The following is a 14,119-nucleotide window of genomic DNA, read 5'->3' on the forward strand; positions in this document are numbered from 1 at the left end:
TGAGAACCTCGGATTGGTACCTGTGGGTTGCTAGTAGTGTTGATTACTCTTTATAGTTGATGCTAGTTGGTTTATTTGGTGGAAGATCATATATTCAGATCCTTAATGATATTTATTACCCCACTGATCTTGAACGTAAGCATGCTTTGTGAGTAGTTACTTTTGTTCCGGAGGACATGAGAGAAGTCTTGTTATAAGTAATCATGTGAATTTGGTATTTTTTGATATTTTGATGAGATGTATGTTGTCTTCCCTCTAGTGGTGTTATGTGAATGTCGACTACATGACACTTCCATGATTTGGGCCTAGGGGAAGGCATTGGGATGTGATAAGTAGATGATGGGTTGCTAGAGTGACAGAAGCTTAAACCCTAATTTATGTGTTTCTTCGTAAGGGGCTGATTTGGATCCACATGTTTCATGCTATGGTTAGATTTATCTTAATTCTTCTCTCATAGTTCCGGATGCTTGAGAGAGGGGTTAATCATAAGTGGGAGGCTTGTCCAAGTAAGGACAACACCCAAGCATTGCTCCACCCACATATCAAATTATCAAAGTAGCAAACGCGAATCATAACAGCATGATGAAAACTAACTTGATGATAATTCCCATGTGTCCACGGGAGCACTTTGCTTTATACAAGAGTTCGTCTAGGCTTATCATTTGCTACAAAAAGGATTGGGACACCTTGTTGCACCTTTTTATACTTGTCACTTGTTACCCGTTACGAATTATCTTATCACCAAACTATCTGTTACCAACAATTTTAGTGCTTGCATAAAAATACCTTGCTGAAAACCGCTTGTCATTTCCTTCTGCTCCTTGTTGGTTTTGACACTCTTACTTATCGAAAGGACTATGATTGATCCCCTATACTTGTGGGTCATCAATACTCTTTTTTGGCGTCGTTGTCGGGGAGAGAAGCGCCTTTGGTGAGTGGAATTTGGTAAGGAAACATTTATATTACGTGCTAAAATTTATTGTCACTTGTCACTATGGAAATAATCCTTTGAGGGGCATGTTCGGGGTATCTTCACCTTGACCAAAAGAACAAAGAGTTTCTCCTCAACCTACTGCACCTACTAAAAATATTTATTATGAAATCCCTTCGGGTATGATAGAGAAACTGATAGCTAATCCTTATGTAGGAGATGGAACTAAACATCCCGATATGCACTTGATATATGTGGATGAAATTTGTGGATTATTTAAGCTTGCAGGTTTACCCGGAGTTGAAGTCAATAAGAAGTTCTTCCCTTTATATTTTAAGGGAAAGTCATTGACATGGTATAGGCTACGTGACGATATTGGGTATTGGAATTACAACCGATTGAAATTGGAATTTCATCAGAAGTTTTATCCTATGCATGTGGTTCATCGTGATCGGAATTTATATATATATATATATATATATATAAATTTTTTGCCTCGTGAAGGTGAAAGTATCGCTCAAGCTTGGGGAGGCTTAAGTCAATGTTATATTCATGCCCTAATCATGAAATTAAATGCAACTCCGAAGATTGGGAGCTTGACGAAAGTAAGGATTCAGGTATAAACCTTGAGTTTGATTTTTTTTGACAAAAACAGTGGGGAAGACCCCCACTGTGATTCTCATTTTCATTTATAAGAGGGGCACAAGTTACATATGGATTTACATGATGGATATAGTATAAGAAAATAGGATGTCTACAAATGATCTAGCCAGCTTTGCATGCCCTCCTTCAATCCAGGTTTTGCCTTCTTTATAATCATGCTGAAATGCTCCTTGAAAGTGGCAATGCAATAAGCCATATTCTTGACCTTGTGATCAAAAATAATGCTATTTATGTGCTTCTAGAGACTCCAGCATCCAGCAATCAAACATTCTTTATAGCAACCATGGGAATCTTGCTTCCTTCCCTCGAAGAGCATTTCCATAAGGTTGTGATCAGTGTTCCATTGGTAGCCAATGTTCATCCACAAGATTTGGCTGAAATCACAACTAAAAAAAGATGCATTAGATGTTCATTAGGTTCATCATCACATAATTCACACCTACTAGTCTCAATGTAGAAATTCTTCCTATTGAGTAGGTCTCTAGTGTTTAGTATGTCTTGTAACAGAAGCCAGAAGAAGAATTTATGCTTGGGTAATGAGCATGATTTCCATATCCATTGATAGGGTTTAGGAGCATCTACAGGATATCCCATTAGTTCAAAATATATTTTCTTATTAGAGTACTTTGTGTCACCCCAATAGAACTTCCAAGAATCTGATAGCTGTCGGTTCCCTCTATTGTTGATCAGCTCTCTAAGATTGATACTCTGTTGTACAGCAATAGAGGACATAGGCAAGTGGAACAATTCATAAAAGTCACTATCCTCCATGTTGCTGACAGATGCAAGAGTTGTGTCAGCCTTCTTTGCATAGGAAAATAGTTGAGGCATTGACTGCGATATTGTATGAGAACACATTTATCTGACCATAGCTTAATTGTATCACCAGTCCCAACATAGCATATAGTCATATTTTTGAAGTCTTGCAGATTAGAGCAACAATCTCTCCACCAAAAAGATCCCACCATTGTAGGGAAACTAGGTACCTCATCATTGTCATAGTAATTGTTCCAAATAAGGTTAACCCAGGGAATATCATGCTTATTGAAGAATTTATATAGAAATTTAATAAACAGAGTTTTGTTTTGTGTTCTCAGATCTAACACACCCAGGCCCCCTGCCTTTTTTGGCAAGCAAACATTATCCCATTTGACAAGACAATTTCCTTTTTTGTTGATATCCTTACCATACCAAAGAAAATTCCTGCCAGACTTTTCAAAGTGGTCCAATATGGAGAAAGGTACTCTGATACAACACATAGCAAAAATTGGCAGAGCAGCAACTATGGACTTGAGATGAACAAGTCTCCCAGAATATGACATTAAGGAGGCAATGCCAGAAAGTCTATGGTCAAGTCTTGATACCATGGGCATCAAGTCTGCTACTTTAGGTCTTGTAGATCCCATTGGTAGACCAAGATATGTGAAAGGCATGGCTTCTTTTTTATAGTTGAATGTATTTGCCAGCTCCTGAGCTTTATCATCAGTCATATTGATTGGAACCATGGAAGATTTACTATAGTTTACAACAAGCCTAGTGAATTTTGAGAATTTGTCAAGTATCTCAATGAAATTTCTAATTTGTACCTCATCAGCAGGCAGGATAACCAGAGTGTCATCAGCATATTGTATGATGGGGTAGCATTCAGTAAAATTAGTCTCAATTGGTAGAGATAATGTTCCATTTCTCCAAGCATCATTAACCATGATTTGCAACAATTCTCCAACCATAAAATATAGAAGAGGTGAAAACAGATCACCTTGCCTGACACCACACTTACATTGTATGCATTTTCTTGGAACACTATTAAGGATGAAAGATGTAGAAGCAGTAGATAGGATAGATGAAACCCATCTAATCAATTTGTTGCTAAATCCCAGATGCTTCATCATGAATAAGATAGCCTTGTGGTTCACTTTATCAAAAGCCTTAACAAAGTCAATCTTAAAAAATAATGATTTCTTTCTTGGACTTGTGGCACATATGAATGTATTCAAAACTCCATGCAAGGCAATCCTGAATATTCCTTGTCTTAATAAACCCATATTGATTCTTGCTAATTCTGGATATAATAATCTGTTGTACTCTATTAGCAAGGAGTTCAGTAAGAGTTTTGATAGGCATACTTACAAGGGAGATGGGCCTATAATCATCAGGAGTTTCAGGATTGTCATTCTTGGGTATCAAAGTTATGTAAGCAGTGTTAACAGGAGCTAGAGAAACAATTTTATGGATACCGACACTTTTCGTGAATTTAGCACTAAAGATGGACTTGACTATGAGATAGTATCTTCTTTTTGTGAATCTATTGCTACTCATGTTGATCTCCCTAAGGAGAAGTGGTTTAAATATCATCCTCCCATTGAAGTAAAAATAGTAGAACTATTAAAGCTGAAGAATAAACCGTTACTTATAGTGATAATGTAATGCCCCGGACACCCTCCGGTGGTCGTTACTCCTGGCGGGATCTAGACTAGCCCCACAGATCAACACTAGTCTTTTCTGCGCACTTTGTCCTCACTCGTGCGGACCCGGGAGCAACTTCCTGGTCGGTCACCCATCCTAAAACTACTCCAAGCTGAGCACGCTTAACTTTGGAGTTCTGTCAGAATGGGCTCCCGGAAAAGAAGGAATTCCTTATTGATATGAGTAGTCTATCATCCCTAATAAGCCAGGCCATCGCATACACCCCCACTCAGAGGAACCGACGTCCTCGTCGGGCCACAGGAATGTTCCCTCTTGGCACATATGTTTGTGCTTCCAGTCCGGTACATGTGCCATGCCATGTGCCATGACGGGTCACAAACATCATGAACAACATGACCGCACACCTGTCCACAAACATCCATGTAACCGCGAGGGTCGGCTCTGATACCAACTTGTAACGCCCCGGACACACCCTCCGGTGGTCGTTACTCCTCGCGGGATCTAGATTGGCCCCACAGATCAATACTAGTCTTTTTTGCGCACTTTGTCCTCACTCGTCCACACCCGGGAGCAACTTCCCGGTCGGTCACCCATCCTGAAACTACTCCAAGCTGAGCATGCTTAACTTTGGAGTTCTGTCAGAATGGGCTCCCGAAAAAGAAGGAATTCCTTATTGATATGAGTAGTCTATCATCCCTAATAAGCCAGGCCATCACAGATAACCCAGTTGTTCCTACTGCTTACATTGAGAAACCACCTTTTCCTGTTAAGATAAAAGAACATGCTAAAGCTTCAGCTGTGGTTTGCAATATTTATACAAGAACACCTACACCCTCTAAACAAATTAAAATTGAACCTAATGTTGCTGGACGTCCAATGTTGCTATGGTTAAAGATCTCTTAGCTGAAAATATTGATGTGCATGATATTTATTTTTGTAATGAAGCTACTAGAATTGCCAAACCCGAAGAAAAAGACAGACATAGACCTGTTGTTGGCATGCTTATTTTCTCTATTAAAATAGGAGATCATTGTTATCATGGCTTATGTGATTTGGGTGCTACGAGTGCAATCCTGTTTACTTTATATCAAGAAATTATGAATGGTATTGCACCTGCTAAGATGGAAGATATTGATGTTACTCTTAAACTTGCGCATTGAGATACTATTACACCACTTGGGATTGTTAGAGATGTTGAAGTCTTGTGTGGGAAAATAAAATACCCTACTAATTTTCTAGTTTTTGGGTCCCCACAAGATGATTTTTGTCCCATTATATTTGGTAGACCTTTCTTGAATATGGTGATGCTAAGATAGATTGTGAGAAAGAACCTGTTAGTGTGAGTTTTTTTTGACTGTGAACTGTGCGGCAAAACCCCCACAGCAGATCAAAACTTTATTGAATTAAATAATAGATACAACAAGTTGATTACAAGGAGTAACCAGAGTACAAGGTAAAAGAGAGTCTTACAAAAGTAGCTTAAGGGGGGAGGTAAGAGATCCACTTGAGCAGGTCATCCTTGTAAGCAGATCTGATTCTGTGCTGCATGAGGCTAATATCTTGCCTAAAAGCAAACCTCCATTTATTGAAACTAGCCCTCTCATTTCTGAACACTTTGGCATTTCTGATGATCCAAATATGCCAGCAAGCAATTGTGACGCCCCCGATTTGACCGTACACTAATCATGCACGCAAACGTGTACGATCAAGATCAGGGACTCACGGGAAGATATCACAACACAACTCTACAAATAAAAAAAATAAGTCATACAAGCATCATATTACAAGCCAGGGGCCTCGAGGGCTCAAATACAAGAGCTCGATCATAGACGAGTCAGCGGAAGCAACAATATCTGAGTACAGACATAAGTTAAACAAGTTTGCCTTAAGAAGGCTAGCACAAACTGGGATACAGATCGAAAGAGGCGCAGGCCTCCTGCCTGGGATCCTCCTAACTACTCCTGGTCGTCGTCAGCGGGCATCACGTAGTAGTAGGCACCTCCGGTGCAGTAGGAGTCGTCGTCGAAGGTGGCGTCTGGCTCCTGGGCTCCAACATCTGGTTGCGACAACCAGGTAGAAGGGATAGGGGGAAAAGAGGGAGAAAGCAACCGTGAGTACTCATCCAAAGTACTCGCAAGAAAGAAGCTACACTACATATGCATGGGTAAATGTGTAAAGGGCCATATCGGTGGACTGAACTGCAGAAAGCCAGAATAAGAGGGGGGATAGCTAATCCTTTCAAAGACTACGCTTCTGGCAGCCTCCGTCTTGCAGCATATAAAAGAGAGTAGACTGAAGACCTCCAAGTAGCATCGCATAGCATAATCCTAACCGATGATCCTCCCCTCGTCGCCCTGTGAGAGAGCGACCACCGGTTGTATCTGGCACTTGGAAGGGTGTGTTTTATTAAGTATCCGGTTCTAGTTGTCATAAGGTCAAGATACAACTCCAAGTCGTCCTGTTACCGAAGATCACGGCTATTCGAATAGATTAACTTCCCTGCAGGGGTGCACCACATACCCCAACACGCTCGATCCCATTTGGCCGGACACACTTTCCTGGGTCATGCCCGGCCACGGAAGATCAACACGTCGCAGCCCCACCTAGACCAACAGAGAGGTCAGCACGCCGGTCTAAACCTAAGCGCACAGGGGTCTGGGCCCATCGCCCTTAGCACACCTGCACGTTGCGTACGCGGCCGGAAGCAGAACTAGCCCCCTTAATACAAGAGCAGGCTTACGTTCCAATCCGGCGCGCGCCACTCAGTCGCTGACGTCACGAAGGCTTCGGCTGATACCACGACGCCGGGATACCCATAACTACTCCCGCGTAGATGGTTAGTGCATATAGACCAAATGGCCAGACTCAGATCAAATACCCAGATCTCGTTAAGCGTGTTAAGTATCCGCGAACACCGACCAGGGCCAGGCCCATCTCTCTCCTAGGTGGTCGGAACCTGCCCTGCCGCTCCGCCTCAAAACTCCACTCGCGGGTGCTCCTCAAGCCGACCCGTCTTTAGTCACCACATGTATCATGTATAAGGTATATAGTATATACCCGTGATCAACTCCCGAGTGATCACGGCCCGATAGTATAGCATGGCAGACGGACAAGGATGTAGGGCCACTGATGATAAACTAGCATCCTATACTAAGCATTAGGATTGCAGGTAAAGGTAACAACAGTAGTAGCAAGGACAGGCTATGCATCAGTATAGGATTAACGGGAAGCAGTAACATACTACACTACTCTAATGCAAGCAGTATAGAGAAGAGTAGGCGATATCTGGTGATCAAAGAGGGGGGGCTTGCCTGGTTGCTCTGGCAAGAGAGAGGGATCGTCAACTCCGTAGTCGATCACAGGGGGTACCGGCATCGGCCTCAGGGTCTACCGGAAAGAAGTAACGGAGGGGGAACACAATAAATAACAGAGCAATCAAATGTAACACAAAGCAAGACGCGGCCATACGCGGTGCTAGGTATGCCCTAACGCGGTGTTATGTGATACCGGCGAAGGGGGGAAACATCCGGGAAAGTATTCCCGGTGTCTCTCGTTTTCGGACAGATGAACCGGAGGGGGAAAATTGCGTGTTGGCTATGCTAGGGATGCGTGGCGGACGAACGGGCTGCGTATCCGAATTCGTCTCGTCGTTCTGAGCAACTTTCATGTACAAAGTTTTTCCATCCGAGCTATGGTTTATTTTATATTAATTTTTAAAATATTTAAATCATTTTTAAGATTAATTTAAATATTTTAAGTCAACATTATCCAAAACAGTGTTTGCTGACGTCATCATGACGTCAGCATGACATCAGCAGTCAACAGAGGTGTTGACTGGGTCGCTGACGTGTGGGTCCCGCATGTCATAGGTACAGTAACCTAATTAACCTATTAATCAGTTTAATTAGTTAATTAGGTTCCTAATGTTTAATTAGCTTAATTAAATGGGATTAATTAAGTTAATTAATTAATCAATTAACATTTTTATTTACTTATTATTAATTTCCTTTTTTTTTCATTCACAGGGGGGTGGGCCCCGTTGTCCAGTGGCACAGTGGCCTATCGGGACGGTTACGGGTGCTGGAGCGTTGCCGGCGCCCGACCCGTATGAGGGTCGAGCGGGCACTGATGGGCGCCGGCGTCGGGCGACCACCAGGGCCGCAGAGAGGCCGGCCAGGAACGGCACCGGCGAGGTCGGCCGAGTGGCGAACTGCCGCAGAGGTCGGCGGGGGTCGCGCGAGAGGGCGGTGGAGGTGGTTGCGGCCAGAGACGGAAAGGGCCGGAGCTGCGCGGGCGCCAGGCGGCGAGCAGTGGCTGCGGTGGCGGCACGGGCCGGTGCACGCGGAAGGGCGCAGACCACGGTGAGGAACGGCGAGGCGCAGGTGAGGGGCGCCGTCGGCGCGAGCGGTGCCCGGGGCGAGGCCGTGGCCGGGGCGGTGCGCTGCCCGCGGTGAAGCGGCGAGCAGGGGCCGTGGCGGGGGAGCCTAGTGGCGTGGAGCGTGCGACGGGTGAGGCCACTGAGGGCGGGCGGCGCGAGCTACGACGCGGGCGTGCGAGTGTGACGAGCGGCCGGAGTGGGCGGGCATGGCGTCGGTCGCGCGGACGAGGCCGCGGCGCACGGGAGGAGGGGAAGGAGGGTAGGGGGTGGATCCTCATAGGGGAGCTGCAGGGGTTCGGGCAGCGGGGGAACGAGGAGGTGGACGGGGACGACGCGCGTAGACGGGGAAGTCCGGCGGCGTCCGGGACGGCTTCGGGCGACGGAGTCGGGGTCGAGGCGGCGATGGCGGGGCGGCGCCAGGAGGAAGCAGAGGCGCTAGGAGGTCGGTCGGGGAGGAGGGTTGAGGAGGCGGTGTGGGAAGGCGACGAGGAGGCGCCGGCGGAGACGGGCGGCGCCTGCCGACGACGGGGCGTAGGGAAGAGGCGGCGGTGTCGGGGAGCCGTTTCCCCCGATCCAGATCGGGGGGAGCGAGTGGGGGCGAGGGGAATGGGGAGTGGAGGGTTACAGTTTAGGGTTTCCCCTCATGGGGATAAGGCAGGGGCGGTTCGGGTGCTTTTTTTTTCTTTTTTTGTTTTGTTTTATTTTTACTTTTTCTTTTCTGCTTTCTTTATTTACCTAATAATTTATAGTTTTACAAAAAGTAAAACCCATATCTAAAATAGAGTTACAATTCCAACTACTTTCACAGAAAGTTTTACCCCTGATCAAAATAGTTTAGTATTTTATAACATTCAAAGACATTTATTCAATAGTTTTACCTACTGTTTTAATCATTTAAGTGCATTTAAACTTTTATAAAATTTTGGTTTCTCCACAATAATTACCTATGCATTATTTGGCAATACCCCAACATTATAGTTTTAATATTTGAAAACCTTTACCGTTTGACTTTATTTTGAATTTGAAGTTGAATCGGTTTCGTACTAACTCGAGATTAGCAACTATAAACGAGGTGACGTGGCATCATTAGCAGAGGGTTACTGTAGCTTAATTATCCGGGCGTCACAATTCTCCTCCACTACAAGAAATCTTGTCCCGAGATTTAAGAGGGGGGCTAAGGGGGAAAGGTCTAGTTACGAAATGCTAACGAATCTTCTCAGTCTTGGTTGCTCTTCTTGAAGAGGTCGATCCATTACATTGACGTCTTCATTTCTCTGCTTCAGGTCATCATGGTGATGTCGTCCTTTTCTCGGGAACTCCAACGTACTTACGAATAGGTAAGGGGAAGCTCGGCTACGACAGAATGCTTATGAGGGAAACAATCTGGGGGTTAACCCCTGAATGAGCGTAAGATTATCTCTCGAGCTGAACATATCGAATACATCAAGAGTAAGGTACGAAGGTACAATAAGAGGTTCCAAGTGGATAGATAGTTGCTCGAAGTCTGAACCAGAGTGAGAAAGGGTTTCAGAGCAGCGAGAGTAAGTATTGCGTCTGATACCAGAATAGAGCACTAGGAAGGTGGCCCGTGAATTAAATACGAAGCCAAGCGCGAGGATTAACTTCGACAACAGGGTGTATAGGAGAGTCAAGTTTCGATCCTGGAAACTGTGGGTTATGGGCCCACCATGTGGGTTAAAACTAGGAAGGGCGGTGACGTCTTGCACGATCATGTAAGCAAGGTATGTCAGAGGATAGCCTATCAGTTATGTCGGCAACAACATCGGTACCAAGGGCGAGGGACGAAGAGAACCATTTTCCTGCTCGTTGAACGAGGCGGACCAATAGGTAGAGTTCTCATCCATCGGCGGTTACCAGAAAGTTTTCAACAATAGTAACAGGGTCTTGCTGACAGAATGGTACACCGAGGTGTTTACATAAGCAATGAATTATTACTGCTTAGATTATATAGATCACAAGAAAGGTCAAACAAACCAATGGAGAGGAAAATGTGATCATTAGTTTAAACTGAACAATGGAAAGGAAAATGTGTTTAAATACATATTTCAAGGGTATATCCTACCCAAGGACAAGCAGATCATGATATCCATGACATGATATAATGTAGAAAACTCTTTAGGTACGGGAGAGAATTTTCATGACATTATCCCTACAGCGGTGTTTGGATAATTGAGCAGGAAACATTTAACATTGGGCTTCAATTGTCCCTGTTCAAAATCGGAGTACCACAGACATGCTTCAAGATAGCATGGACATGGTCAACAGGTGAATATCAGACTTTGGAAACACAAAGGGTTTATTAGGAATAACTTGTAGAATAAGTCTTACAATTTCCTCATGGAAGAGTGGATAACCTTGCTGAAAAGGAAACTATAACAATAGGTCCTCCGGCCAGGTGTGCTAGGCATGACATCATCTTACCGGGTCATATAAGGACCAATGTTATGACTCTTGGAAAATATTCCAACCATCATATCTGACCGAGTTTCAGATCTGATTGGAGTCAGGATACCTCAGACTCAGGATGCCTGAGATAACAAGGTACGACAAGAATTGACGAGAAGACCTCGTAAGATTCTCGGGAAATGAACTATGGAAGCGAGTTTCGAAACAAGAGTTCATCAGTAAACCAGGGAGAGGATGAGGAGGTGGCTGATGAAGTCAGCGACAAATCATTGGGATTTCCAAAAGATGGATTTCCACAATTATGCGAACAAAGAGATAACATTTGTCAGATCAAATGATATAGTGAGGTATGCTCGAGGAAAACATACACAATTAAACATTGGTAGAAGGTGCACCCGAACTACGGTCTTAGGTAGCATAATCAATGTTAGAAGGTGATTCGATAACAAATGGCCTAAGAATGAGATGTCGACCATTAACTTCAAAGCAATAAGGTTGCTAGAAGTTTTAAAATTACTATTCCATTTGTCGGTATTCCGGTTAGGAACAACACGGGGACCAAGACAGAATGGTGATGGTGAGAAGTATCACCATACCAAGAATTCTTAAGAGGTGAAGTAATCCTAATGACATTTTTGACATGAAAGATGGTAATACTTCAAGGTAGAACATAATACAAGCTGGATAGCAAGTTGGATCCATAACCGGAAGAAGTTTGTGTTAAAAGGAAGGTAAGGATGTAGTCGATGGTAAATCAAGTTACCAAGGAACGAGGATGGCACTTATCATCATGAATTCGATCGATATCCTAGAAGGAGTCAAAAATGTTGATGATGATCACGAAATTTTTTTTATTTTTATTTTTTTGTCGAGCGGCTCCACGGAGAGGCAATCGAACAACGACTGCATCAAGCAAAAGGACTAATGCAACGAAAGATTATTGGAACCACATATACGACACAAACTCGGAACCAAAGTGTGTGGTTCGAGGTGAAACGATAAGTTAAGGAAATCGACGTAAGCTTAGCTCATAGTCAAAAGCTGTGCTCCGATAATAAGGACCGGGTGGCACAGTTAAAATTTAGCACGATAATGATATAGCTGATCAGGCTAGGGTTGACTTGATCGGATTATTAAACTCGTAAGCAATGAAAATTACTTAGAGTTATTGAATCAGAGTGCGGAATCGATTCACTTATCGGTGTTCTCGGTTGACAAACAACCCAGAACCCATGAAGTGACAAAGACAGGGTAAGGTAGTACTCCATCAAAAGTTCATAAGATGTAGTGCAATGGCATGATATCCTCGAGATACCAGGGGTAATACTCGAAGGTAAATCATAATAGAGGTTGGACAGGTGCAATGATCTGCACAAGACAAGTACTCAACTTGTCGGATAAATGGTATTAATGAGAATATATGGTCGGAACCCTGATCGCAAAGGACCAAACATAGATACAGGACGAACTTATAACAAGGGGATTAATATCATTTACAAGAAGCTTTGATGATAAGTTTCACATCGGGTCCATGGGCATGAACGCAAAGGCTCAAGGTCGACTTCCACTTCTCCAATGCATAACCTTTCATTCACTTCTCACTTTCGAAGAAGTTGTAGTGTTGAAATTTCATCTGGCAAAATACTAGAAGTGTATGACTCGTGAAAACTTTCGAGTTCACACGGTTTTAGAGAAGGTTGTATAGGTTCAACCCATCGGGGTTTATTAGAAACATATACCACAAGTTTCAAGAGTAAATATCACAAGCTCGAAAGTAGAGCAAGGTTGAGAAAGTACATGATACAATTTACCAAAGGCATTATATATCTGAGGGAAGGCTCACAAGGTTATTGAATATGAAGGACGATGTCAGATAAATTCCAAAAAGTATCTGACGGTCCATAACAGGGCTGACGTGAGTATCGGTTCTCAATCAGAGGAAGAAGGAATGCAAAGGCATCAAATTATAGGAACAACTGACTAATTCAAAGCTCGATGCAAGGAAATTTATGATCCTCAATCAAGGGATCAGAAGCAAACACTCTGATTAAGGATGGATAAGTTGCATAGAATTAGGGGTACAATCGATGGTAATCCGACTAGTCGGGAACCAACTCATGTTTAAAGGGATGTCTGAGCCGGAAAGATAAATTAGAAGAGTTGATAGATGATTGTGTGCATTCGCACACATGTTGAATCAATAGGATCAAAATGACGGTGTCAAAAGATACTAGTGAATATTGCTAGTGATATGGGAGCATCCATAATGTAAGCATACAAGTATTTGCAGAGCATTAGTTGCTAAGGATTTTCGGAGGATTGAATAGTATTTCAAAGACTTTTGTGAAACACCTGAACAACTGGGGATGAGCGGATACTCGAAAAGTGCGAGAAATTATTCTTAGGGGTATTCAGGTGGCAAAGAACTGCAAGGCAGTAGGCACAAAATATTCTCGGGGTATCTTGTAATAACAAGATTGACTGGGAATAAAAGTAAGCATGACAGGTGTAAGTATTTATCCATACGGATATTTCGGTGGAAGGGAATTGCAAAAGCAACGGGCACAAGGTCTCGAGAGAATATCGGAGAGTATCTCTGAAATCTTCTGGTGCAGCCGGCGATCATCTGGACTGAAGGGGCTCTCCGGGAGAAAGCATTTTCGAGAACCTAAAGTTAGATTTTAGTAAAAATCGTTTAACCCGAATAGAAGAGAGTTCAGAATCCCGGAGTAAAGATCGAGGAGTAAAAGATCCTAATACCACCCAATGGCGACATGGGCCCATATGCCACACAGCCATGTTAGTAAAGGTTTTGCAATGACTAGACTCAACTTCGGCCAAGGAGTTGGAAAGGGGATTCCTACAGGCAGTCGGCTCTGATACCAACTTGTGACGCCCCCGATTTGACCGTACACTAATCATGCACGCAAACGTGTACGATCAAGATCAGGGACTCACGGGAAGATATCACAACACAACTCTACAAATAAAAAAAAGTCATACAAGCATCATATTACAAGCCAGGGGCCTCGAGGGCTCGAATACAAGAGCTCGATCATAGACGAGTCAGCGGAAGCAACAATATCTGAGTACAGACATAAGTTAAACAAGTTTGCCTTAAGAAGGCTAGCACAAACTGGGATACAGATCGAAAGAGGCGCAGGCCTCCTGCCTGGGATCCTCCTAACTACTCCTGGTCGTCGTCAGCGGGCATCACGTAGTAGTAGGCACCTCCGGTGCAGTAGGAGTCGTCGTCGAAGGTGGCGTCTGGCTCCTGGGCTCCAACATCTGGT

Source organism: Triticum urartu, chromosome 1A, assembly GCF_056163025.1.
Source record: "Triticum urartu cultivar PI428250 chromosome 1A, HENAU_Tu73, whole genome shotgun sequence".
Taxonomy (NCBI): domain Eukaryota; kingdom Viridiplantae; phylum Streptophyta; class Magnoliopsida; order Poales; family Poaceae; genus Triticum; species Triticum urartu.